The sequence below is a fragment of the Fukomys damarensis genome, unplaced genomic scaffold (genome assembly GCF_012274545.1).
Source record: "Fukomys damarensis isolate Sample0158 unplaced genomic scaffold, DMR_v1.0_HiC HiC_scaffold_20, whole genome shotgun sequence".
Taxonomy (NCBI): domain Eukaryota; kingdom Metazoa; phylum Chordata; class Mammalia; order Rodentia; family Bathyergidae; genus Fukomys; species Fukomys damarensis.
This window is the reverse complement of record NW_022900932.1, coordinates 30,121,468-30,147,406: the sequence shown is the minus strand read 5'-3', so window position 1 is coordinate 30,147,406 and position 25,939 is coordinate 30,121,468. Positions and strand designations below refer to the sequence as shown.

At 35.8% G+C, this 25,939-nt stretch overlaps 1 protein-coding gene across 5 annotated transcripts in view; it reads left to right on the top strand.

Moving 5' to 3' along the window:
* The window catches only part of Bicc1 (BicC family RNA binding protein 1), a 294,638-nt gene that overhangs the window by 94,101 nt on the left and 174,598 nt on the right, over nucleotides 1-25,939 (top strand). The window contains exon 2 of one of the 5 annotated variants that reach the window (XM_010603169.2): nucleotides 9,866-9,912. The exons of the other annotated variants lie outside the window; for them this stretch is intronic. The gene's annotated coding sequence lies outside the window, so the exon portion shown is untranslated. The remainder of the gene's footprint in view (nucleotides 1-9,865; nucleotides 9,913-25,939) is intronic. 5 annotated transcript variants of the gene reach the window in all.

Genomic DNA, 25,939 nt, shown 5'->3' with positions numbered 1-25,939 from the left:
ATATCACTTCAGCATATAATCAGAAAACTAATGAGATTTTTATGTTTTTCTGCATTAACCTTCAAAATTCCAGTGTGTTCTACTCTTACAACATTTCTGAGACTGGCTGTGATTGCTCACCATGGAGCCAGTGTTTGTAGTGTTGGGCAGCATAGCTCTATGGGCAGATCATTGTAAGCCTACCATGGTGTATTAGGTGTATTGATAATTCTATTAAACTGCATACTGGCCATGAACTTTAACTTTTGATAAAAGTGGAACAGTGCAATTTTTTTTTTACAACAAGCTGATATTGTGTAACTACTCAGAGTTGTCAGATAGTGTTATGGCTTCAGGCCAGACTAAATAAACGATGCTTCAGGAATTGCTTATGAAAGCAAGCCATTCATTTTGACCAAAGTTCCTGTTAATCAGTTGGACTGAGATGCCGTTGTATGTTAGCATCGTCAGTCCACAAAGAAGTCTTCATTGACTGACCTGTGACTTTGAAAACTGCATAAACTCTTAACCAGTGTTACTGGAAGACTTCAAGTTAAAAGTTCTTTGAAGCAGTAAACGTTTTGGAGGTTGTGAGATTTTTGTGAATGTCTGTTTTTCTACATTTGATAGAAACAGATACTTGCTGAAACTAAAATCCCATAGATGAGATAGAACTCTGGTCTTTGCTCACTTGCTGCTCTGCCATTGTTGACTATGTCAGGGCTGTTGCTGTCCCCAGAGGCGGAAGGCTGCCAGGACTCTTGCCCTGAGAGACTTGTCATGAGAATGGTATTCCCTGTAGTCTGTGTCTGCACAGGGCAGTCTGCAAAGCCTGATAGGAGCAGCAGTGGTTCCTACTGTTGGAGTAAATCAGGACTCTTTTCCTCACTTCTTTCACAATCTTTGTCATTTGTATTAGTGTTCTTAAAATATTTGGTGGGAAAAATGATTTAAGAAATAACCTCAAAGGTTATCTTAGATGATTGGTGCAGTTCAGTAGACCCAGGCTTTTGGTCCAAATTGCCAGGGATGATCCATCTCCTTTCTTTCATACTTTTAGCTATACAGTACTTTTGCAATGTGTGAATTTATCAGGTGCTATTTCATTCCAAGTTTCCTTTGATCTGACCTTGTAGTACAAGTGGCTATTCTCTCTCTTTTTAAAAAGCTAATCTTTAATTAGAAATGCATACATATAGTTTTTTTTTTTACTTTTGGTTCATATAATTTGGAGAATGTCTATTTTGATGTCTTTTGAGTTCATTTGCTACTGGCAGTTTTTCAAATATTGGATTATTTATTGCTTTCAGCTGTGAAGTGCTGTGCCCCAACCCCCATAGTAGGGATTGAACACTGGGCCTTCAGATTGAGTGACATCCCCAATCCTTTTTACGTTGTAAAGTAGGTTCTTGCTGAGTTGCCTTGTCTAGGCTTATACTTGCAGTCTTTCTCCTATAGTGCTGGGATTACCAGTGTGTGCACCAACACACCTGTTTGGAATTTCTTAATATTTGTATAAATTGTTAAAACTTCTCTACTGAGAGTTGTAAACAAATAGTGTTTCAATTTAGAAAGTGCTTGGTTAATTGAGGCCCATGATCTGTACCTAGTGTATGTTATTGACTGTCACTGTCTATCTCTGAGTTTTGCGGTATTTGCTATGCCTCCACATTTGCCTTTGGTACTTTTGCTGGATTGCCTTATACACTGTGGGCTAACAATAAATCTGTAATGGTGATACCTTAGCTTATTGTCAAAGAGGAAGGAGGATTTTTAAAATTAATTTTAACTAATTTTTCCTAATTAAAAAGCAGCACATACTGCTATTTAAGGGTTCCTAAAAAAAAAAAACCAAAGGAGACAGTGACTCAGTGATTCTGCCACTCAAATAACAATTGTTAGTATTGTGTTGTTTATCCTTTCAGTCTTTTTACTAACATAGATACACTATATGCACATATGTGTATGTATGTGATACACATGTCTTTATGTATTTGTATGTGCACATACATACTTTCCTACAGACATGATGTTATTCTGTATATTTAGTTTTGTACTAAGAAATCCCTAATCATTATTGCATTTTTGACCATGGAAATTTAACTGCAAAAAATTTTTTTAAAAGATCTAAAAAAATTTAAAGTGAGAGAGAAAAGCATCCTTAGCCTAGCCTCTAAAGACAAAAGTTATATTTATTTTTGTCCATTTCTTTTAAATCTTTTTTCACTAGGACTATATACTGTAAATTTTTTCAGGGCATGTGTGTTTGATTTGTTCACAGTGGATTCCGGGAATGAAGTAGGGAGGGATTTTTTAGGAAGATTATGCCTGAAAATCTCCACACTTATCGTGACATACAGTGTTCTGATGACACTGCTCACTGCTGAAACTTAAACTTACTTGATAAGTTGGAGAAACTTTAAAAGTAGAGTGAATGTCTCCTCTTTTGTTAGTCACTTTTCAGGGCTTTTAGACAATTTACACTTGTCTAAAGTGCTAGACACGATTCACAAACATAGAAAGCTTCTCTGGAAGTGTACAGAACCGGAATCTTCTACAACTTTCATTTGTTCTTTTTTCAGTAGAACTGGCCAAAATATCAGGGTAGTTTTCTGGAAATGATATACAGAATAAAATATATTGCATAGCTGCTCTAGCATATAGATTGGACTGATGTAGTAGGTGAACATTTTGCATTTTGAGTAAAATATTGCACAGGAGAATCAAGCTACCTGAATGGCTACATTGATCTGTCAGGTGATCTAATGTAACAGTTACACCACAATCCTTCTTTGAAGCAACAACTCTTCTCCTGCACCATTCTGGGTGCCCTCTTGGAAGTCATGGGATTCTTTTGCCTGGTAGTGGCCTTTCTCATACTCTTTCCCTGTAGAGCAGCTATCTCCATCTCCCATTGTTCTTTCTCCCATGTCTCACCTGCCCTGTGTATTCCTTTCTGTACTTCCCAGAAGGTCTGGGAAAAGGGGTTGGCCTTTGACAAAGGGAAGACAACTAAATATTATATTAATAAAATTTAAAAAAAGCAAATTGTCATAGTTGTATTAAAAAGAAAGAAGAATGCTCTGAATGAAGAATTATTTTTCCATTGTAGTTTATATTTTCTCTATTGTAAGTTTATAACTTAAACATTTTCTTACTCAAATTCCATAAGGGGAAAAGACTCCACTATTTGTCAAGGTAATGTTTAAAGATATTTCATACTGTATTTTAAATGATGCACATCATCCTTGTGATTTTAGATTTAGCTTCATAAATCATGTTATAATAGAGAAGCATTTAAAAAGGAAAAAATATTTCAAAAGAAGTTTATATGTATCCTAGGAAGAATTTGAAATGGAGCTTACTTCCATCCTCCTTAATTCAGTAATTAGCTAGACATGACCTGTAGTCTGGGGGCACTGTAATCGTTTACACCTGTTTCAACCTTTGCTATTTTTATTGGCGGTGGCTTTTGCTGTCCCATATTTCTTGTGAAGCAAAAATGTGAAATAAAATATGCCAAGCACTGGAGAAATTATAATAAACATAAAAATGAATTGTACAGCTTAAAATATGAAATACTTTACCTGTACATTTAGCTAGCCATGTTTCAGTAGTATTGAAATAATTTTTTCTTGGAGTTTTGTGTCGTGAAAATAAAGACAGTTGCTTTCATTGGCAATAAAAATCCAAGGCCTTTTACACTTGAATGAATAAACTTTGGAACATTAGGCAGAAGTGATATTGTAAAGATACTCTCACAGAAACTGCTAAGTCATTATGTGTGTTCATGTTATTTTGGAATAAAGATGGGTGAGTATTAGTGTGCAAGATTGCAGAGACTCAATAGAATTGTTTTACTACAGATAATCAGACTTCAGAAGTCAAGGAATACATGAAATAGTTGTAAAGTATGGGTTGGCTTATTTTACGGGTAACATTTTGCCATCCAAGAATAATGAAAAGGAAATGACCTCAGTTGATGTATTAGCATACCCAATGTTTTTACAGGCAATCCAGCTCTCTAAAGGTCCTTGATGTATCTTTATTCTAACAGTAGCTGACCACCTCTCCTGTTGGGTTTTTCAGTGCATTGTCCAGAATGAGAATAGCTAAACCAAATGTATAACAAGTTTAATTTGGATTGAGTTATGACTGCAAAGCTCTCTGGAAAAGTTGCCAGAACTGAATTTTAATTTTGACTTCATATCACTAGTTGGGTGGCTTTGAATATCATAAGGTTCAGGTCTGTGTAAGTTGAATGAGGATCAGGACTTGCTTATTTCTTTTTTTTCCCCATTAAGTTTATTGGTGCTTTTAAAGCAGAAAATACAGTTATACTTGTCATTGGGATCTTGTACCTTTACATGATATGTCTTGGTTCTTATTTTTTCCCCATACACCTGCCCTCTCTTCACCCGCTTTACTCTTCCCTGTTTACAAAGACTTTGTTTCCATTTTACGCATTTTTAATCTTTTCCCTTATTTCATTTCCCCTCCCCTTCCCACTTCCCCTTTAGCCATTTTATTCCTATTTCACACTATCAGTTATACCATTTGAACCTTATGTACACCTTTAGTTTTTCACACCAGAGAAGCTATTTGGTAAGGACTTGCTTATTTCGGTTCATTCACATAGGATCCAAGTATTTGTGGAATAAAAAATGAACTCTATTCTTTTGTGTCCCTTTAAAATTAGATTTAATTTTTAAAAATTTAATTGCTCTTTTAAGAAATATGATTATTTGCAAGCTAAAATAAGGGAAGACTTAGATTCAAAAACCCTAAGTACATAGACTGTAACATTCAGCTTGGAGCTGCTGTGGACCATTTCATTTGGAAGAGATGAGTGTTTTCAGTCTTTGACAGAAACAGCAGAATCCTCACCTGCACTCACGGGTATGGGTTTCCTGGGCTTCTGGAAGTTTGATTTCTCAGCCTTGGGCTTCTTTGTGATGTAATAATTCACGTAAACCCCGAGTTGGTAGTGTCTGGAGAGTTCTTACTCAGAAAGCCTGTAAGCAAGTGACACCAGAGGACTACTTCTCACCAAGGACTTCTGCACCACAAGGACAGAGTGCATCCGCAGACTCCTGTGTACTTCCAACACCAAAAGCACTTTTCTTTGGTAGTTGGTGTGACAACTACTTTGTAGGAGGACTGTCACAAATATCACCTTCTAAATTGATGAGGAATATCCCTTTGAGCTCAGTTATGTCTGAAGCCCTCTGTCTCAGTTCTTGGGTGAACAGAGTGGAAGAGAACCCATTGTGAACTTGTTCAGCCGAGAGCAGCTGGATGTTTCCTTTACTTGGAGCATCTCTGTGGTCTCAAAAACCAGCCCCTGCTCTATCATGCTGATGATTTTGTAATCAGTAGTGTTATTACCAGGTTTCTTGGTTAGTTTCTCATTGCTGGGTCAAAATACCAAACACCTACAGGTTAAAAGAGAAGTTTATTTGGGCTCACACGATGTAGAGGTTTCAGTAGGTAGTTAGCTGGTTCTAAGGCAGGGTAGCATGTCAGAGGAGAAATAGTCTGTGGCAGGGCAGGCAGGAGGCAGTGTGATTTCCTTCTTTTTTGAATTTTTTACTCCAACCAGGCTACAAGCCTATTGGTTGGTACCACTCACACCCAGAGTAGGTCTTTCCTCTTTAACAAGTCCATCATCTATACCCAGAACTATGCTGAACCAATCAGTTGACTAATATAGTATTGCACCCACTGTGATTCAGCATCACACTCTTATGATCCAGTTTTTTCCAAGTGTCCTACATATGAGTGAATCATCTAGATATAAGGGGTGCTTTCAGGATATGAATACTGAAGTGTGCATGTGCTTGCCACCACCTCTTCCAGTCTAGGGTTCTGCATTTTTATTGAGAAAAATATTCTGCAAAGATCTCACTTCTAACCTCTAGTTACTTTTTGTGAGGAATTTATATTTTCATAATGAGGAATTTAAAGTACTTTTGAGAATAAGATTATCAGGTTTGGGCACAGAAGGATCTACTTTAGAGGGAAGAGTAGATTTTTTTTTTTTTTGTGGTATCAGGGATCAAACTTGGGAAGAGTACCCTTTTGACATGCCACTTACTGCTTGGCTTTTTTATTTTTATTTTTTTTATTTTCCTTTTTAAAAAATTCTTAAATTCTTTTATTGGTACATTATAGGTATACAATACATTTACATTCATCATTGGGAACTTGTACCTTTGTATATTGTATCTTGGTTCCTATTTTTCCCCCCTCCCCCTGCCCTTGGCTTTTATGGCTTTGATGGCTTTGCCTCCTTGGATTCAGTACAAGTCCTTCAAAAGACCCAGAGACCTGAAAATGAAGTAAGGATGTTTTCTATAGTAAAGGCTAATGACTGAGTGAGTGGGCCTAACCATCGTTGGTGTCTGAGACAGTGATTTAACCAAGATTGGCATCTATGGTGATCTAACCAAGAACCCAACAAAACTCTTTTACCAGTGCACTTGGGAAGTTGAGAAACAGGCACATCAGAATTTAAGGAAAATCAGCCTTAGATGTGGGTCTTCTATGTAGTAGGCCTCCCTTATTTGCAGCTTCACTTACCTGTGATAAGCTGTGGTCCGAAAATGTTACATGGAAAATTCTAGAAATCGATAATAATTTTTAAATTACAGATTTTTCTGAGTAATATGTTGCGATCTAGCACTGTCCTACTTCATCCTGCCTGGGGAATGAATCATGTCTTTGTCCAGTGCATCCACATGGTATATGCTACTCTCTTGTTAATTACTTAGTAGCCTTTTTAGTTAACAGGTCAGTGGTCAGTCTTTCAGTACAATGCTTACATCATTTATTTCATCTTGACACATAGGCACATCTTGACAAATAGGCATTATATCTTACTTACCTCATTACACAAAGAAGGATGAGTCCAGTATAAGAAGATATTAATATGTTTTTATTAAATATATTGTTATAATTTTATTAAGCACTATTGTTTATATATATTTAGTATACCTAGTTTATAAATTAAACTTTATCATAGGTATGTATGTGTAGGTAAGAAAGTATATATAGGGTTTGGTAGTGTCTGCAGTTTCAGCCATCTTTTAGGCGTCCTGGAACCCCTAAGGGTTAAGGGGGGACTACTGTATACAGACAGAATTTTAAAAGGTCAAAGCTTTTTGTTGTTGATCAACATGCCATTTCTGGTTCCCTGCCTTCTGTTCTTTTTCAAATCATAAGTGTTGTTTCAAATGCTAAAGTGTTGGTTTCGGTTTAAGTTTTAGTGTCCCCCCCCCACCCTCTGGAGCACAGTTAATTCCAGGTTAGGTCTAACAAAGGAACTTTCTCCTTTTTATTCACTTAGGGATTGGAAGGGGCATTTTGAGGTCTCTTCAACATTTTGAGGGACATAGAATGAAGGGACATTTTGAAATTGTGACCTAATGAGTTTGTCATGAACAAAATAAATATCCCGAGGGAAGTTTGTGTAATATATCATTAAATTTAAACTGATGAATCTAAGTTGTGAAGGAGTTCCTGTGATAAAAAGGGTGATTATGCATGTAGTTTGCATGGTGGAACTTGGAAAATACCTTTGATTCTAAAAATTTCAGGGAATATTCCTTCATGTCACTAGCACTCCCCCCATCTTCATGCCTTTCCTACTTCCATTGCCAAGTACTGTAGGTATCATTGAATACAACTTTTAACTACTTTTAATGTCAGATGAAGACATTGTCAGTGCTGTGTCCCTTAAGACACTTGTTTGGTTTTATGTCATTAGATTTGGGCATTGACGATTTATTTTGCCCAGGTGGCCTCTCCATTGAAGGTCAGTCACATTAGCCAGTTTGTTTAGAAGTTCATCTTTTCATTTTATGTTTTACAAGCTTTAATACTGATATATTTTCAAGTTAGAGATTAATCATAGTTTATAAAAAATGAATAATTTATTTATGGAAATGTGTGATTCAAATGGTCCATATTTATATTTTAGAGTGTATGGAATTTGTGTAAAAAGTAAAATTAAAGTATTGAGATTAAGTCTTAGTTTTCTTTTGCTATTGTAACAAATTATCACAAACCTGATGGATAAACACAATGTAAATTTATTATCATAGAGCTCTGGAGGTCAGAAAGCTGAACCGGGTTTTGCTGGGCTCGAATCAGGGTGATAGCAGTGTCATGCTGCCTTTAGAGGCTGTAGGGGATATTGCATTTCTTTATCTTTTCCAGCCCCTGGAGGCCACCTGTATTCCTTGGCTCCTGAGAGTTCCTTTCCTCCATCATCAAATCTCTCTCTTCTTTGATCTCTGCTTTTGTTGTCGTGTGCCTTTTACATATATTTTTACGTATTCCTTCATTGACATCTCACTATCTTAGTCTCTGACTTTCCTGCTTTATAAGGACATGATTACATTGGGCCCATCTGGGTAATTTGGGACCATCTTTCCATTGTGAGATCCTTAAATCACATCTGCAGAATCCCTGGGGGGTAATGAGTTCAAAGGTCCCAGATGTTGGGATATGGGCATCTTTGTTGGGCCATTATTCAGCCATACCATACTTTAGAATATAAATTTTTATTTTATTTATTTAGGCTTCTGTTTTCATAGATTTCCTCAGACTGCCTTTGGAAATCCCAGAAATACATACTCTGTACTCTTTTTTTTAAAAAATGAAAATGTGTGGTGAAAATGCATTTCTGTACAATTAGAAAATAATCTAATAGTTAACATTACATTTGAGTTGGTGAAAGAAAGAATTTGAATTTTAATATGTGTTATTTCTTTGAAGGCAGAGAGAATTTGTGTGGATTTACATCGTTTGCCTAACATAATGTCAGATTTATAGTAGGTATTTGTCAAAACTTACAAAGCAACAGATATAATTAAGTGATTAATCTGCCACAATTCTGGATATTTAATCATTTTAACGAGTAGTGTGAAAACACATACACACAGATGTGCACACTGCTCTACTGCAGTATTGTTTGTCAAGTGTTGGAATTAAGACTTTATTTTCCAGGCATTCTTGCTTCTGCTTTCTTTGCTGTTGCCAGAGGTAGCTTCTCCAGTTAACTATTTTCCACCCTGCACCTCAGTCAGAGTCCTGTTGGGTATTTGTCCTCGAGATGATGCAGTCTGAAACTATTGTGTGCAAGTTGCTATTGACTCTTTGTCTCTTTTCTCCTTGTAGTTAAAATCTTTCCCTTTCCACAGATGAATAAATCTGTACAGTCAAAATGTTTTTTTTTTAACATAGGCATAAAACTGGATTTTCTCTATATTTCTAGGCTACTATTTAGATATAAAAATGATGTTCATATATAATAACCTTTTAAGCTAACATGAAATTTATTGTTGGCCATGATTTTTACCATGATTATCATCTAATTCTCATCATTTTTTCTTTTTGTATATATATGAATGAAAGTGAATCAGATAGCATGGGATATCAACTATAATTCATGCAGATTAACATTGCAGTAAAGCTGAACTAACTCTGAATCTTGACCTGTTGAAGGAGTCACCTTTTGACAAGGCAGCCTTGTATCAGATTGCTTACAGCTGGGGAGCGTATGGAGCAATGTAGCTGATTACTTTAATCATTGTATTTATTCATATAGTTCTTTCACTATGAAAGAATGAGTTCCTTTTTATCACCTTGTGGGACTAGAGAATCATACATCTTTCAGAGTCTTTACATAATCTATAAAGATGTATAGTTGATTAGAATTAGTATTTTATTCTTAATCAGGTTTTTTCCAGGTGAGGTGCTGAGCTTTGGAAGAGCAAGTGAGCCCTCTTGTTCACCTTCATATTCTCATACCTGATACTTGAATCTTTCAATATCTCAGTTGAAAAGGAACTATTTTAATTGCATACATTTTTATTTACAGCTGCAGCTGAAGGAAAAGGCAGAAGTGGGGAAGACTTTTTTCAAAAGGTAAGTTGTGTTTTACTGTGGCCTTGGTTGGGAGTAAGTTTGAAAATGTCTCAGTTTCAATAGCAACACCACCAGAGGTCTCTGAGAGTTTCTTGTGAATATGAAAATTAGGTTTTAATGGTTTAACTGGAAATAGTCAAGCAAGGAAAGGAAGGGATGTTATATAGTACTGTATATTCTAAGAAGATTCCTTCCAAGGCAAATCTAATGTTTGCAAACAGAGAGGTTTTCAGATTAATTTCTTACATAGAAACCCGCACAATACTTTTCCTGATTATGTGCTTTACTGCTGTTGTCTATTTCCTTCTTTCCCAAACAGTGCCTGACTTGGGAGGCAAAAAGGAATCCTTCATAGCCTTTTCAATTTCTGGCAGGCGTGATGACATACAGGGAAGTATAATCAATAAAAGCTGAATTGTTTTGAATTCAGAACATCAGGATAGGTATGGCAGTGCATCTAAAAACATTCATGAAAGAAGACGTCCAGAACTGCTTCAAAAAGTAGCAAAAATGATGGGATAAGTGTGTTTGAAGTGAGGAACAGCATTTCAAGGGGGTTAATGGCAATGTGTCTTTTACTGTAATACAATTTTTTTAATTAAGGAAAAGATGCCCTTGAGACCTTCTTGTCCACAATTGTTCACTATGGCCATTCTGTTCCTGTTGTCGCCTATAGTTTGTAACCATCAGCGAGGGCAGTGGGGTCAGTCATGTGTAGCAAAGGGAAATGGGAGCTGAAGTGGATCTAAAAATGATTATAAGAACTTCTGAGGTTCTGTTTCCTAAAATGAGTGTTTTGTACAAAGGAAGATACTGCCCTTTCAAAAGATTGACCCAAGTTTACATTCTCCTTCATTTTGTTGAGCTGGATTTGCTGTATTTGTTTTCTTGTGCAGGAATCCAGAAGCGTGTGTGAAGGAATAGCCTACAGTGTTACTGCAGGAAGGGAAGCCGTGAGTGTGGATGAGGTTAAAAATCACTTGGGAAGGTGTAGGATTATTATCTAGATTTTTCCCCAAAGTCTTATGTGATCATAGGTGCAGCTTTGGGAGGTGATTGGATTTGAGGGTGGTTTAGCTGGCTTGCTTTTGGAAAGCAGGGTCTGGATGAAGGAGTTAAGTCACTTTCTTTTTTATTGTTTTTTTGGTACCAGGGATCAAACTCAGAACCTTGTGCTTGTGAAGCAGGTGGCAACACTACTGAGCTAAATCCCCAGCCCCTCTTTCTGATTTTTATAGGGACTCAAGCTAAGAGTTTGCGTTTGGACTCAGAGGAGACTTTGGACTTGAACTTAGAACTGTTGGGACTTTCACAACTCTTAGAGATGAACTAAATGCATTTTGCATATTACAGTGATACATGCATACTTACATTTATAGCAGTATAATTTATAATAACTAAATCTTGGAAATGGCTTATATGCCCATCAGCAGATGAACAGATAAAATTTGTGTACAATGGAATGCTACTCTTCCATAAAGAAGGATAAATTTGAGTCATTCATAGGATAAATGTTTTTTGTTGTTGTTTTTGTTTTTGTTTTTTTTTTTTGAGGCAGGGTCTCTCTATGTAGTTCGGATTGATTTTGAACTCACTTTGTAGCCCAGGCAGGCTGGCTGCAAACTCACAATGATCCTCCTACCCCAGCCTCCAAAGTGTTGGGATTATAGTTGTGAGCCACCATGTCCAGCCAAGTGGATAAATTTTTTTTTTTGGATGCATCTTGAAAACATAATTTTAAGTTAAATAAGTCAGACACACAAGCTTAAATGTCACATGTTTTCTCTTATATGAGTAAGCTAAAATATAAATAAAGAGCAAAATAAAAGATGGATAATAGGCAATAGACAACTCTTTTTAAAATGGGAAGGGGACCAAGAATGAAAGGAGCAGGGAAGGATGGGTAGAAAATGAGAAAAGAGTTAAGATGTGTTGGGTACATATACCAGCTCCCCGTGATAAATGTAATTTATGTGCTGCATTAATATACTAATAAAAATAATAGATTCATTCAAAAAACAAAATGAAAAACAAAAAGATATATATGAGTGTTTTGGAGAACAAGGGAAGAATTTTATGGTATATATCTTTTTTGTACCAGGGATCGAACTCAGGCCCTTGCACTTGAGAGGCAGGCAGCAGAACCCCTGAGCCAATTCCTGGCCCTTTATGGTTTATACCTTGATTTTAAAAAGTCTCACGTGGTTATAGATAGTGGTTTTGGGAAGTAATTGAATTATGGGGTGGTGTAGCTCACTTGCTGTTGGGAGGTGGGGTCTGGATAGAGAATATTTAGATCACTAGGGCCATGGCTCAGAGGGGTATATCTCCTTCTCCGGCCCCTTTCTTCTCTGTCTGGTTCCTGTCTCCCATGCCATGAGCAGCTCTCTTCCACCAGGCCCCTCTGCTGTGCCATCCTGCTTTGGAGCCAGCTAGCTATGGACTTAAATGTGGGCCAAAATAAGTCTCCCCTTCCTTACATTGTAGTCGTCATGTATTTCATCCCAGTAGTGGGGGAAGTAACTAAGACAGAGGGTCATCATATCTTTTAAAAATATCTGTGCAGACCTACAGATTTTTACAAATCTTGTCTTTCTCTTTCCTTCTTCTCCTTTCTTTGTTATTTTTTTATCGACTTCAATGTTCCTCTGTATTTCCTTTCAAAGAAATTAAGGAGAGCTTGAAAATGTTGTCAGAGATGATATTTACGTTGCCTTTTCTTCATTTTAGAAATGCTCATTTACTTCCTGCTATGTGCTACACACAGGAGAGACAAAAATGAGCCAGGAGTAGTCCCTGCCTAAAGGAATATGTGATGCCTGGTTATACAGTCACATAAAGGGAGAGTTTGGGACCAAAGAGGGTCCATTTGCCTGGGCCTTTAGGAAATTAGTAAGGGTTTTTTTTAGCTCTTTGAAAACAAAAGTTAGCTACGTGAAGAAGAAAGTTTGAGTGGATGGGAAAAGACATTCTATGCAAAGACACAGAACATAGGAAAACTCAAGGTAGATGAATTCATGTGACACTACATTTCAGATACTTGCGGGCTCATGACTTGTGAGGGATTTGTAGTGCTAGGTGAAGCATGCTATCTTGTGTGTTGTACTTGTTTTTTTGTATGCAGAGATCTTTCCTAAATGGATTTAAATTAAAATAATTGACAATGCTAATGCTTTGCTTTATAGCATGGGCCAGACCACCAGTTTTTTAACTATGCTATATAAGTCATGCACCTGAAGCTGTGGTTAAAGTCCCTGACATGGTGTCATTGGACATTGGTTAGTATCCAAGTTACACTCAGTACCTGGGAATTTACCTGGGATGGGCTTGCCAACAAGGATAGGACAAAAGAAGACAAATGATGGGAATCATAGATTTGCTTCTGGCTGGTTGTGAAAGTGCAAATAGATGCTATCTGTGGAATGATTTTTTTCATTTTTTTTTTAAACTCGCAGATGTAAAAAGCAGACTATTCAGTTTTGTGTGAGTCAGACACTTTAAAAGCTGAATAAAAATGCAATGTATATAGTCACAAAGGGTTTTCATTCTTAGAAGATTTGCTAATATTTATCACCCTTTGTGGAGCCATATATACATTCCAGCAGTTTAAGTGGAGACACATGTTTGAATTCAGGAACACGTGAGCATCCCCCAAGCTCTTGTTGAAAATGCTAGATTCTGTTCTTAATCACGGAATGGCATCTCCAAATAGCTAACATGGGATTAATTTTTATCTCCTTATGTTTTCCTTTGGTTCAATAGAAAGTTTCTTCTTGATGAATAGGTGTCCATATAGCATTTGGATACTCATCCTGTAAAAAATGTGTAACTTCATAAAAGGCAGACACCTCAAATTTCAGAAGAGTAATTTTCAGTGTTTTTATCAGACAGAAATACAGTGCATCTGAAGCAGAGTGAGGGAATGGAGAAGCATTGAGTTGGCTCTCAGGAACTTTCACAAGAAATCTTTGAGAAGATATTAGTTCCATTGATCCTCACTGCAACTTTTTAGGAAATATTTTTCTCCTCCCAGAATAAAGCAAATATTTTGAAGTATCTGTATGCTTAATATTGGGATTTTTTTTACTTTGACGATGGAGTATGTATACCAAATAAAAATTAAAACCTCTTTATAGCAGACTGTCAAGTTCATTTAGCCTAAGCATTATAAAACAATTTTTGAAATCTGGAAGGGCTTCTACCTACTTCATGGTGGCTCTCCCTAAGGTAGGGGTGGGAGAAAGAATGTAAGGTTTTGTGTTACCTTGTGTTTTGGTACCATAACATAGATGTAAAATAATATTAGTATAGACGCATTATTTGAATTATACAACATTCAAATAGTTATTCTCATTTAAGTTTTCACATTAGGAAAAAAATAAAATTTAAATGTATTTTTCAGAATAAGAGTGGTATGTGGTATATTTCTCATTGAGTTTATTGGTACATTATAGGTATACAATACCATTACATTCATCTTTGGGATCTTGTACCTTTACATGACAGGTCTTGGTTCTCATTTTTTTCCCCTTGTCCCTGCCTTCCCTTCACCCCCTCCTCCCTTCCTTGTTTACAAATACTTTATTTCCATTTTTTCATTTTCTCATTTTTTTTCTCTTCCCTTATTACCTTTCCCCTACCCTTTAGGTGGTAAAATTTTTTTCCCACATTGTGTGTTGTCTCTTAGCTCTGCTTGTGATTTCTCTGGCAGTGCAGAAACTTTTTAAAAAGATGAGACCCCAATTGTTGATTCTTTGTGCTAGTTCATGTGCTACTGAGGATTTGTTCATAAAGTCTTTTCCTATGCCCGTATCTTTAAGAGTTCTACCTAACTTCTCTTCCAGCAAGTTTAGTATTTGTTTTAATATTTAGATCTTTAATTAACTTTATGCTTAGTTTAGTACATGTTGAAAGATAGGGGTCCAGGTTTTTTATTATTAATTTTATTGGTATATTTAATATATACAATATTTAGATCTTTAATTAACTTTATGCTTAGTTTAGTACATGTTGAAAGATAGGGGTCCAGGTTTTTTATTATTAATTTTATTGGTATATTTAATATATACAATATAATGACCTTGATTGTTCGAAATTTGCACCTTTATGTAATCCATCTTGGTTCTTATTTTTCCCCATTCCCCTGCCTTCCTTTCAACCCATTCCTCCATCCCTATCTACAAAGACTTTGTTTCCATTATTTTTCATTTTCTCATATTAATTCCATTCCCTTCTTTCCTTTCCCTTACCCCTCCTGTTTCCCCTTCCTCTTTTTTGATAGGGGTGTAGTTTTAATCTTTTGCAGGTTGAAATCCAGTTTTTCCAACACAGATTATTGAAGAGGGTATCTTTTCTCCAGTGAGGATGGTTGGCTCCTTTGTCAAAGATGAGGTAGCTGAGGATGGCTGGAGTCATTTCTGCATCTTCGTATGTATTCCACTGATCCTTGGGTCTGTTTCTTTGCCAGTACCATGCTGTGTCTAGAATGGGTTTTGCTATTCTAGGCCTTTTCTTGTTTCAAATGAATTTTTGGATTGTTTTCTATAACTCTGTGAAATATATATTTCAATTGAGATTGCATTGAATTTATGTAGCAGTTTTGGAAGTATGGCCATTTTCACTATGTTTGTTCTTCCTACCCAGGAGCAAGGGATGTCTTTCCATTTTCTTATATCTTGTTTAATCTCTTTTTTTTTCCAGAGTACTGTAGTGTCCTTCATCAGATGGATTCCTAGATATTTCTTTTTTTTTTTGGAATGAAAAAAGAAATTATTTCCCTAATTTCTCTCTCAGTGAGTCTGTTATTTGTATACAAGAAGGCTATTGATTTTTGAGTGTTGTCCTTTTATTCAGCTACTGTACTGAATCTATTAACTAAGTTTAGAAGTCTTTTGGCAGAGATTTTTGGATCTTCTATGTAGAGTATCATATCATCAGCAAATAATGACTTTTTCCTTTCCTGTCTTTATTGCTTTTAATTCTTTCTCTTGTCTAATTGCTGTGGCTAATGTTTCCAAAACTATATTGAACAGGAGTGGTGACTGGACATCCTTGTCTTGTTCCTGATTTTAGTGTGAAGGTTTTTAGTTTTTGACCATTTAGGATGACATTTGCTGTTGGCTTTTTTTTCATAGATAGCCTTTATCAAGTTGTGAAAAAGACCATTTATTCTCATTTTTTGCAGGGTTATTATCCTGAATGGGTGTTGAAATTTGTTGAATGCTTTTTCTGCATCTATTGAGATGATATGTTTTCTTTTCATTGACTGTTGATATAGTGTATTATATTTATAGATTTACATATGTTGAAACATCCTTGCATCCCTGGGATCAGTCTGACTTGGTCAGGGAATATGATCTTCTTGATGAACCTCTCTGTATTCTTTTTGCCAGTATCTTACTGAGTATTTTTGCATCTATACCAACCTGCAAGATTAGCCTATAGTTTTCTTTTTTGGTTGGGTCTTTCTCTGATTTGGTAATCAAAGTAAGAGTTGCTTCCAGAAATTAATTTGGAAGTATTGCTTCCCTTTGAATTGCATTGAAAAGTTTGAAGTGCACTGACAATAGATCTTTTCTAAATGTTTTTTTAGAATTCCACAGTGAAGACATCAGGACCTGGGCTTTTCTTTGTTGGTAAATTTTTAATTATGTTTTAAATTTCACTGATTATAATTTGGCTGTTTAATTTTTTTAAGTTCTTTGTTCATCCTTGGCAATTCATATGTATAGAAAAATCTGTCCATTTCTTCTGTGTTTTCAATTTTATTAGAGTACAGGTTCTCGAAGTAGGTATTGATGATCCCCTGGATTTCTCCTGGATTTGTTGCGACTTTACTCTTTACATTCCGAATTGAATGGATTTGAGCCTTTTCTTATCTTTTTTTTTTTTTTAAATAAGGTTGGCTCAGTGTTTATCAATTTTATTTATTCTTTTGGAAAACCAAGTCTTTGATTAGTTAATTTTTTGGTGTATTATTCTCTTAGTCTCCATTGCATTGATTTCTGCTCTGATCTTTGCAATTTCTTTCCTTTTATGAGCTTTAGGTTGTCTTGTTCTTCTTTTTCTAGGAGCTTAAGATTGAGCATTAGATTGTTTATCTGAGCTCACTCTGTTTTCCTAGTGTGGGCATCCACTGTTATGGATTTCCTTCATAGAACTGCTTTTATTGTGTCCCATAGATTCATATATGTTGTGTTGGCATTCTCATTTATTTGTAAAAACTGTCTAATTTCTCCTTTGATTTCCTCCGTGACCCATTGTTTGTTCAGGAGAATGTTTTTCATTTTCCATGTGTTTGTAAAGTTCTTGCAGTTTCTTATGCTATTGATCTCCTGCTCTGTGGTATGATAATATATAGGAGATAACTTCACTTCCTTTGTATTTACTTAGACATGTTCTCTGTGCTTGTATGTGGTCTATTTTGGAGAATTACTTGTGTGCAGCTGAAAAGAATGTATATTCAGATTTTGTGAGGTGGAACACTCCATAGATGTCTATTAAGTCCATTTGTTCAAAAGTTTGGTTCAGTTCTAGTATTTTGTTGTTGGTGTTTTGTGTAGATGATCTGTCTATTTGTGATAGTGGGGTAATTAAATCCCCCACTACAGTTGTATTAGTGCTTATTTAGTGTTTTTTGTCCCTTAACATTTGTTTTGTATAGATGGGGGCATTAGTATTTGGTGCATATATATTTATGATTGTCATGTCTTCCTCTTGGATTGCCCCCTTTACAAGGATGTAGTGACCTTGTCTCTCTTAATTAGTTTTGGTTTAAAATTTACTTTTCCCATAAGATAGCTACCCCTGCTTTTTTTCTGGGTTCCTTTCATATGGAGAACTGTTTTCTATCCTTTTACTTTCTGTCTGTGAATTTCTTTTTGAACTAGGTGCATTTCTTGTATGCAGCATATTTCTTCTTAAATCCTTTCTGCTGATCTCTTTCTTTTGATTGGTGAATTGAGGCTGTTAACATTGATGGTTATAACTGACATGTATTGACTTGTCATTTTATTTTCCTGTTGTTGGCTCTTCTTTATTTTTCCCGTTTCCTTTTATTTTGCCTGATAGATGTGCTCTGTTGGGCCTCTTGAAGTTGTGATCTTCATTGTCTTTTTCTAGGATATTGTTTAGCATTGGACTGCTGGTTTGGGTTTCATGAAGTTTCTCAGGTATTCTTTGTTATGGAAGTATCTTACTTCCCCATCAATTTTGAAAGAGTTTTGCAGAATACATTGGTCAAGATTGGAGGTTGTTTTCTTGTAGGCCTTGAAATATCTCACTGCAGGCTCTCCCTGGCTTGAGGGTTTGTTTTGAAAAGTTTGCTCTGATTCTGATGGGCTTTCCTTTGCATGTGATTTCTTTCTTTTCTCTAAGTGCTTGTAGTATTTTGTTCTTCTGTTGGGTTTCCAGGATCTTGATTATTATGTCTAGGTGCAGATGTTTTTTGATCGTGGCTAGTTGGAGTCCTGTATGCCTCACTTATCTGTATGTCAGATTCTTTCCCTGTTTGGAAAGTTTTCTGTCATTAATTCTGTGAATAATTTTTTTATGTCATTTGTACTTTCTCCTGCTTTTTCATGGACTCCTGTCAGCCATACATTATTCTTCTTTATGCCATCTAGTAGCTGTTGAATTGATTTCTCATGTTCCCTTACTACTTTTAAGAGATCTCTCTTTTCATGGTTACTCACTGCTATTCTTTCTTGTATGACTGATATTATGTCTTCAGATTGTCTCAGTCTGTTGTGTATACTTTCAATAGAATTTTTTTATCTCCTGGATATCTGTTTGAATATATTTCATGGATTCTATTTCTTTCTTATGTTGGGCATTCATGGTTTACATTTCTTTTTTCTTTTTTTAAAAAAATTAATTAATTTTATTGGTACATTTAAGGTATACAATGTAGTGATATTCATCATTAGAAATTTTCACCTTTACATAAGCCATATTGGTTCTTATTTTTCGCCCTTTCCCTGCTTTTCCCCCTCCCTTCAACCCCTCCACCCCTCCCTATCTACAGAGACTTTGTTTCCATTTTTTCTTTTTGTCATGTTAATTCCATTCCCATCTATGTTTCTTTGGGCATTCATGGCTTCTATCATGGACCTGAACTCATGTATTTATTTTTTTTAAATCTGTTTCTGTTCTAGAATCCAATCACGTCTTTCATTCTGCTCTCCATTTCTGTAGTGATCTGGGGAATTATTCCTGTTTCGAATTTTTGTAGAGCCTCATTCATCTGTTTTGTTATTTCCTGTGCTCTTAGTTCAAGGTGTCCAGGTGGTTGATTGTCAGACTTTTCCACCTTATTTCCCCCGAATTTTCCTTTGGTGATCTGGAAGTCTATATTGGTACCATTCTTGGTTTAATTTCTGGGTTAATACTTCAATCTTCCAGATATAGCTGCTCTTTAGGTTTTGAGTCTGAAATGACTGTGATACACTCTCATTTTCATAATACCAGGAAGGACAACTGATTAGATCAATCACAACAGCTTAGCCCAAATGATGTAATCAGCAACACAATAGCAACAAGCACAGCTTAGAAAATGACAGTTTGTAGTAGTTATTAAATCTATCACTTTTAACCATGTGAACTAAATCAAAATTGAGGACCAGCCCTAAATATAGTTATAGTCAGTAAACTCTTCAACACAGCAACTTTACCCTTCAGGATGGGGACTTAGAAGGAGTTGTAGAAAGAGGGATAGATAGATAGAAGAATAGGGAAAGGCTAGAAGTGAGGCCAGAGGACACAGGATGATCACACAAACTATAGGAAACTGTTGAAGACAAGAGGAAAATACAGAATGAAAGAAGGAAGACAAGAATAGAACAACCTAACAGCAATAGGGAAGCTAGAAATTGTATTCTCTTTCCTTTGAAACTAATGACAATTGAGAGGAAGAAAAAGAGAAAAAAAGAAAAAGAAGAGAAAAGCCTGAATTAGGGCTGAACAGGAACCAAAAGGGAGATGAACAACAATGTGGGAGAATGAGAGAGTGAGTGAGACATACCTCCTTCAGGGTATATTTCTGCTGTCACAATAGACAACAACCTGGGCAGCAGTGTGCAGATCCAAATCAATTAATCTAAGCAAGGAAGCAGCAGACCTCTGAGATTCGGGGTTATTTCTGCCTGCAAGGCCCAAGTTGGTCTCCCTGACCTCCTGCTGAGTTGAACTTTGCATAGTTCTGCTACCCTTCCCTGGAGAATACTCCACGTTCCCATGGGAGGTAGTGATCTTTCGAACTTACCAACGGCAGTGATCCAGTGTGCCTTTATTGCAGAGATTCTCTTTACTTTTCCAGTGGGCTTCACTTTTCATCAAGGAGCCTAGGAGAGGCCCTCTTTCTGTTGTTCGCTTCTGCTGTAACTTCTGGAGCTCAGGACAATGGCCTTTATGATCCCCTGTGCCTCTGTGGTGTGGATCCAGGTACTGGCACAACCAGGATGCCAGGGGTTGGGGAGGCTCCACTGGTCCTCCCTGGTTGGTGCTGCTTGGATGCCCCAGGCCTTGGGGGTGGGGTAGCAGCCTAGCTCCATGTGCTCCGCAGGTTCTTACTGGTCTGCACTGCTTGAAGGCCCCACTGGTATATTTCTATAAAGAGTTTAAATTTGAGTTTAGGAGATAATAAGAGTGTCAAATATATTATGTTAAATTTGAAGCTATAATACTAATTGTTCAGTTTTCTATACACCAACTATTTCACAAAAAATTAAAGTTATTGTTTCTTCCAGAGATGTCTCCTGTTTTCTCCATGTTTTACTAAGTGTGTTTGGAATGCTTTATGTGTCAGACACACAATTAGGGTAAAAGGCTAAGTAAGCTGCTATAGCAGAGAAAGTACAGTATAGTGGCATTAGAAATAGAGTCTTTTGTTTTACTGTCATGTAACATTTCAAGGAATGTATTGTAGCTTAGTGATAACTATGGCCTGTGCTTCCAGTTAGACTCGGGTACTTTTTGTGCCTCAACTTTGCTGTTTTTTGAAGCATGGACCTTATCTTCATGGTTGAAGCTGGGCCCTCAGTACACCCAAATGTGAGCTGGTGAGAAAGAATGGGAATATTAAAGAGTCACCTGCTGTGGTCTTACTGCCCACTTTCTCTCACCTTCCATTAGAGAAAGTATAGTTAAGTATCCTAATTACAATAGTTAGAGGGAGGAAAGGGGAGGCTGAGATACTTGGAGAAAATAACTGATCTTTGTGTGGTATACTTAGAAACTTTTTGTGTATTAGTCTATTAGATCTGCCACATCACATACTGGGTGGCTTAACCATGAGAAATTTATTGTCTCAAAGTTCTGATGGCTGAGGGCCGGGGATTTAGCTCAGCGGTTCGGTGGCCTGCCTCGCAAGCGCAAGGACTCGAGTACGATCTCCGGTACCACAAGAAAAAAAAAAAAGTTCTGATGGCTGGAAGTCCAAAGTCAGGATGTCAAGAGAGGTGGTTCTACCTGAATCTGTTCAATTTTCTGATGATTTACTGGTGATTATTGATGTTCTTTGGCTTATAAAAGCATCACTCAGATCTTCATATGGTATTATCCCTATGTGTATAACTCTGTTTCCAGATTTCTCCCTTTTTATAAGAACACTAATCATATTGGATCAGGGACCACATACTTTGCTTTGGTCTCAACTTATTACATCTTCAGTAAGATTTCTGAGGTCCTAGGAGTTAGTACTTTAGCATGAGAATTTTTGAGCGACATAGTTGAACCTATATCACCTTTGAATGAAGGAAATGATTTTTAGAAAATCTCACTAAAACTATAAATGTTATTTATCCACAGTTTCATACTTTCTTTGATCTGTGGAGTTTAACAGTGTAATAATTTGTACCCAATTAGTTTTTTATTATGAATCATATCTACATTGTATAAAATGAACATGTAATTGACATGAAAAAAGAGAAAAATTAACTTTTATTCTTAGAGGTTACTTTGAAAGAACTGTTTACATCTTTAGTCTTTACTCATGTATGTTAAAAATGCATATTAACGTGATTTTTTTCACATTCTCTTATTGGTTGATGGGACAGCACATTAAGATGTTTGGGAAAGGAGGGCAGGGGACAAAGGGAAAAAATGAGAACCAAGACCACCTTTCATGTAAAGGTACAAGATCCCAATAATGAATGTAACTGTACTGTATACCTAAAATGTACCAATGAACTCAATAAAAGAAAAAAAAGATGTTTGCATTACACGCTTCCCCAATTTATTTTTGTATGTATCATAGCTTTACAGAGTTTTTCAATAATTGTACTTTTTATTTTTTGGCCCTCTTTGCAGTTAAAAAATAGGAATAGTTACAACTTTATCAGTATTCTTTCTAATTCTTTGTCTACTTCTAATGGCAGCTCGGTTTAATTGAAACAGATGGAAATGATCTTTCAGACTTTTGGGAAGGTTTTCAGCAGTTGTTCATGGCTTACTCACTGTCTGTTCTTTTTCCTTTTAATCACCTCTGATTTTTTTTTCCTCTTGTGAAAATGATAATCAGATTTTAGAGGGAAAATGTATCACAGTGTATAAGGTGGGGATGGGTACAGTGATTGTATTACAAGTGTGACTCACCAAAGCAGAAGGCTTTAGAGATCTGCAATCTGATGGCCAAAGATGATAGAATCCAGTCAGCATTTAAACTGATGAAAGCCAGGTTTAGGATTCCATACAGAATTTTCTTTCAAACTGTATAGCACATGTTTTAAATGAAGAGGTATTTTACACTCAAAATATATTGGATAATTATTTGGAAAGTGACCTATAAACTATCCCTTGTCACAAGGGCTAACAGTAACAAATAAGGTACTGTTTGGAGGCTTATGTAATATATTTTTATCATCCTCAGACTCATACTTTTTAGGGAAACACATTACTTTTGGCATTTTGAAACTGTAAAGTAGGTGGTAAACTGTAAAGTAGGAGGTGTTGCTGTTTTGGGAGAATTGCTGTGAGGAAAAGTTGGCTCCCTCTGTAACTTTAGACTGAGTATGTTATATGATGGTCTTAGATGGGGACAATATGAATCTTTTTATTGGTGGATGGCAGAAGTGATACAATTACATCTGCTTTTTTCACTGGCCATAAGATTGTATATGTTGAATGGACCCAATTTCTCTAGTAATAGAGGTAAGTTTTGATTTATTCAAAAGTGAATTAAATTGATCATAGCACATGAATGTACTTTTTGAGTCTTTGAGTCTTTGTGCTTACCCACAAAATATCAAAATAGATTTAAATAAAGTTAGGACATTTTTAAACTTTAATTTTAGTATTTGTTTCAATAGGTAATAGGGAGACACCTGCATTGACCTGCAGTATAATAATGTATTCTTGACTTCTATTTTTTATCAGTTTATGCAACTGCCTTATGAAATCTACATTTCTGATTTTATTCTTCCTAGAGTCGTGAAAGCAGGAAATATCACTGAAAAAAAATTTAAAGTGTAGTGGTTACAACTTAATTGCTACTATGATCTTTTACACTTGATCTTAGCCAAAAGGCCAAGAAATAATATTAGATTTTTTAAAGTGAATGATAATGATCTTAATATCTCATGAAAATTTAGTCATTATTTATTAAAATTATTTCTCGAAAACAGCTTTGGATTTTGTAGACAATGAAATTGAATTAATAAAAGTAGATTTTTAAAGAAGGGTCACAAGCAGAACTTTATTACTGATTTGTTGTGTAAATGAGCATGAAAAGACTCGTGTATTGGTTTAAGTAGGCTTATATATTATTTTGTAAAATATTTTCTGCATATAGATGAAATCCCTACCTACCTTAATTCGTACAATTGTCGGCATTTTCTTTAATCAAAAGATCTTGAGATACAAAGGTTCTTACTTATGTTAAATAAGATTTCAGAGCTACTTGCACATTATACATATAAACCAAACTTATACTGTAGTAATAAGCTGTAATATGCAAATATAAATATTTTCATGTAATTCAAAAACATTTTGAACATAGTGACATTAACTATTTAATGAAACATTAAGTTCATTTGTTTTAATCACAGACGATTTGTATTTAGGTAGTCTGTGTGTGGTATATACATACTGCATTTTCCTTGTCATGTGACTCAGTTTCGTTATGTCTTAGGAATAGGACAAATTCAGCCTTAATACATATATAGCATGTCATTAAAGACTTGTCTCAAGATGAATATATAAAGACATTCACTGTGGCAGTATTATAGTGATTAAAATTAAATTGAAAATCTTACGTGCTCAAAAGACAATGTGTAAGGGCCACGGGTTTAGCTCAGTGGTTCTGCATCCTGCCTCACAGTTGCAAGGACCTGAGTTCCATCCCTGTTACCAAAAACAAAACAAAATGAAACAAAGCAAAACCAAAGATAATGTTTGAAATATTATGTATCCCAATATTAGATTACTATGTAGGCATTAAAATCACATTTTGTAGATATTAAGTGATAATACTTGTAAATATTTAATGATGGAAATTTATTGACTATATTAATACAAAACAGGGCAAAAGGCATATGAATAGCTTGACTTAAATTTTGTTATATATTTGCTAAAATATATAATGCTGGCTGTGTTAGTGGTGAAATTTATGGATGATTTTTATTTTTTTTTCTGTACTTTCCTTCATTGAACTGCTGTTACTTTTATATTCAGGATTAACAACTCTTACTTTATGGAGAAAAGCAGATAATAATAACTAAAGTAGATTAAGATTGCCCATGGATTCATTAATGTTTTCAATTTTTAAAAGATGGGCTTTTTTTTTGGTTTATAAAAACCTAACGAGTCTGACTTTCCATCAGGAAAGTCCTTTTCCACTGACAGTAGTAACAAAAACAAAATTAGTCTTTGTACATTAGGTTTTGAAAGTATTAGTGTTTGGATGTACCATCTTTCTTCATGCATTTGTCCTTGTTTTTGCCATCAGAGGTATATACTTACTTTGAAGATGGTTTTTGCATTTCTATTCCTTGTTTTTTTTAAACTGAAGATACTTGGTTCTATTTCTTCTCCTCTCTTTTCCCCTCCTCCTTCTCCTTCTTTTCTTCCTGGATTGAACCCACGGCCTTTGCCCTGATCTACTTTTCTAGTGCTCTCTTTCTTTAAAAAATTAAAAAAAAAATTTGATAGGATCTCACTGTGTCACTAAATTGCCCAGAGTGCCCTCAAACTTGTGATCCTCTTACCTCTCAGCCTCTCAAAGTTCTGTGATTATGTGTGTGTGCCACCATACCTGCCTTACTTGGTTTCTTATTTATCATATGACTTAGTTCTCATACTCCTTACTATTCTGTTCACTTTAGGTAGCAGGATCAAAGCCATATTTTAAATAGTGGCAACAATATCTGGGCATAGTAGTTCAAATATAGCCTGACCAGTGCATTTATTGTGAGATTTTATTATCTACAATACAGATGTGATCCAGAAATACTGTAAGATTATATAAGCTCTGCTCTCATTGACTTGGTCATAGACTTGAGGAATTGATGTCCCTGGACATTGTGCTTCCAACTGAAGAGGGGAGATTGGTGCCAGTGTCATTGCTAGATCCATAACAATAAGTGACTATACTTCCTGATTTCAGACTGGTAGGGAAAGGGCTGCTAGACCTAGCTCACATGGTGTCTGTTACTAAACTCTTGAACTGATGTTTACCTTGGAGATCATTTGGCAGTTTTGGCTAGAATAGGAAATTGTGGAGAGCATCATTTTTGAAGAACTCACCTTGTTTGACATTGACGAAATGGTATGAACTCCTTTGTTCACTTTGGGCCCTGTAGTTTACCCAAGGAAATGATTCAGCCACAGAGTGAAGGAATTGGTACATAGCCTTTGAGTCTGGTCATATGACAGTTAGTAAAGAACTTTAAGCTTTGCTGATTTACAGTGCGTTCACAGAAGAATCAGTACAATTTAAAGCTGGACATGGTATTGTCTCTTCTAGCCAAGGATTGTTATGGTTTAAATAGCCTTAGATTTACAATGTTTTTTTTCAACATTTTATATTATATAT